This window comes from Pteropus vampyrus, unplaced genomic scaffold (genome assembly GCF_000151845.1).
Source record: "Pteropus vampyrus isolate Shadow unplaced genomic scaffold, Pvam_2.0 Scaffold8, whole genome shotgun sequence".
In the NCBI taxonomy this organism is placed as follows: Eukaryota; Metazoa; Chordata; class Mammalia; order Chiroptera; family Pteropodidae; genus Pteropus; species Pteropus vampyrus.
In genome coordinates, this window is record NW_011888789.1 from 10,793,376 (window position 1) to 10,796,388 (window position 3,013).

At 42.2% G+C, this 3,013-nt stretch overlaps 1 pseudogene; it reads left to right on the forward strand.

Moving 5' to 3' along the window:
• Nucleotides 1-2,403: 2,403 nt before the first annotated feature.
• Nucleotides 2,404-2,522, forward strand: LOC111729157 (annotated as a pseudogene).
• The last annotated feature ends 491 nt before the right edge of the window (nucleotides 2,523-3,013 follow it).

Sequence of the window (3,013 nt, forward strand, 5' to 3'; positions counted from 1 at the left end):
ATTTAAGATTGCTATTTCCTTGTTGATTTTCTATCTGGAAGATTTGTACTTTGGTGTCCATGGAGTGTTAAAGTCTCATAGTATGATTGTATTACTGTTGATCTTTCCCTCTATGTCGGTTAATAATTGCTTTATATATGTAGGTGCTACTGTGTTGGGTGCATATATGTTTACTAGGGTTATGTCATCTTGTATTGATCCCTTTATCATTATGTAATGCCCTTCTTTGTCTTTTATTATAGCCTTTGTCTGATATAAGTATTGCTACCCCAGTTTTTTTTTCATATTTTTCATTTCCATTTGCATGAAATATCTTTTTCCATTCCTTCACTTTTAGTCTGCATGTGCCATTTGATCAGAAGAGGATCTCTTGTAGAAAGCATACACATGGATCTTGTTTTCTTATCCATTCAGCTACTTTATATCTTTTGATCAGAGCACTTAATTCATTTACACTTAAAGCACATAGTTATTGACATTTTATTATTCATATTTATGTATTTTTCTCCCTTCATCTTTTTATAGAAGTCTTCTTAACATTTCTTGTAATATTGGCTTGTTGGTGATGAATTCATCAAGCTTTTTCTTATCTAGGAAGATCTTTATCTCACTTTCCATTTTAATTGATAGCCTTGCTAGGTAGAGTATTCCTGGTTGTAGGCTGCTTTTCATTACTTTGAATATTTCTTGCCAGTCTCTTCCAGTCTACAAAGTCTTTGTTGAAAAATCAGCTGACATTCTTATGGGAATACCCTTGTAAGTAACTAGCTGCCTTTCTCTTGCAGTTTTTAAGATTTTCTTTGTATTTAACCTTTGGCATTTTGACTATGATGTGTCTTGATGTGATCTGTTTGAGCTCCTCTTGTTTGGGATTCTTTGTGCCTTTGGGTGATATGCAAGTTGAGTGGTGCAAGGACCCAGAGAGTCACTGGGGTATAGTGAGCCGATTTCCCTTAGCCAATGCATTGTCAGTTTTTGTGATTGTGCTGTCTCTGTGACTTCCTGTATAAGTCTCAGATCACATCAATGCCAGCTGCTGCCTGCCTTGGGCCTGCGGCCACCAGAGATCTGTTTAAGAAAGTTTCTCCTGGGATACATAGGGTGTGTGCAGGCCACATGAGCTGAGTGCTATTTGTTGTCAAATTTGTGGTCCAAGGAAAACACAAGATGGGGCTTACTGCCTGGGAATGGGCTTGCCATGGGTAATTTGTGAATTGGGTGGTACGAGGTGTCAGGGAGACACAAGGTGGAACAAGCTGATCACATTAGGCCAATACAGCATCAGAATTGCTGCTAATGCTGAGTCCAAGGGCTTCTGAAAAGGTCACAGATCACAGCGAGGCCAGCTGCTGTCTGCGTTGGGCCGGCAGACCCCTGCGATCTGTCCAAGAGATACTGCAGCTCCTGCTGGCACCAGTGGCCCGTCACCAAATGTCTTCCTTGAAATGTGTGGAGTGTGCTAGCCAAAGTCCATTGCCTGCAACAAATGAGTGGCCCTGGGAAGGGGCAGGGTTGGGGCAGCTGCCTAGCAATGGGCCCCTGCAGGCAATTTGTAGGTTGAGTGGGGCAGGGTTTCAGGGAGGCATGGGATGGGGTGGGCCAATCTCATCAGGCCAATGCAGCTTCAGTATTGGCTGTGTGGGAGAAGTGTTCAACATAGGCAAGATGGCACCTGTCTGTAGACTGCCTCAAAGAAGGGCTCAACAAAAAAACAATGGCAGCTGTCCCTTCAGCCCTCTCCCCAGAGCCATGAAACTCAGTCTTTCCCTGTATGTTTCTTGTACCTCCCAAGCTGCCAATCCTCCACCAGCACCCGGGGTGTGTGTCTACAAGCAAGTGAGTCTCTGTGTGGACCCTTTAAGAGTGACATCTGGGTTTTCAGGTTCTTTCCATCTCACCCAGAAGGCCAGACTCCTCACTGATTTTTACAGTCAAATTTCATGAGAATTCCTCTTACAAAGGGCTGGAATGTTGTGCTGGGGAGCCCCTGTGTGGTGCTAGGGCTATCTCCCCTACGAGGAGCCTCAGCAGCCACACTCTTCTTCCTAGTGCTCAGCCACCATGTGCAGGTGTGGGACCAGCCTGTTTAATGTCTCTGCCTGTCCTACCAGCCTTGATGTGGCTTTTTCTTTATATCCTCAAATGTATGTCTTATGATCAGGTAGATTTCAGGTGGTTCTCACATTGATAGTTTTGTAATTTGGTTGTAATTTTGGTGCAGTCCTGAGAGGAGGCAAGCCCTGCTTACCTAGCTTGCTATCTTGATGCTCCTTAGAAAGAAGCACTTATAGTTGGAGGTAGGGTTCATGGCCAGAGATATAACCACATCAGCAAGAATATAGCATTTTAAGCTATGAGACCAGATAAGTCACCAAGGCAATGGTGCAGAAAAAGAAAAGTGTTGTCTACAGCAATGCCACGCTGAACAAGCCCGATCGTGTCTGATCTTGGAAACTAAGCAGGGTTGGGCCTGGTTAGTACTTGGATGGGATACCACGTAGGAAGACCAAGTGCTGTAGGCGTAAAAAATAAAAAATAAGGGATTGTAAACTGACAAGGTCCTTGCAATCTGTGAGGTCAACTATGGGTTGCTTCGCCTACAAAAAAGAAAAGAAAAGTGTTCCAGGGAGAAAAGAAGGAACTCACCAAGTTGAGGAAGAAGTCCCAAAGTACATATGATTGTATATTAATTGTGCAGTCACAGTCTCTCTGTTTTAAAAACATATTTGTTATTTTCAGTTTGTATGGCCTGTGACTTTTATGTAGACACTACTGATGCCAATGACTCCTGGCTGATTCAATACAGATCTTTAAGTATCTACTACATACAATGTTTTTTATTCTTCCACCAAAGCATTCCTCCATCAAAACACAAAATATAATTTCTGTAAAACTTTTGGACAATGATAAGATAATGAACAGAGGCAAAGTTTCATTTTTATCATAGTCAAATTCCTTAATAACTTAATCTTTGCATTAGCTTATTATGCAGTAGTCAGTTTGTAGGCAAAAA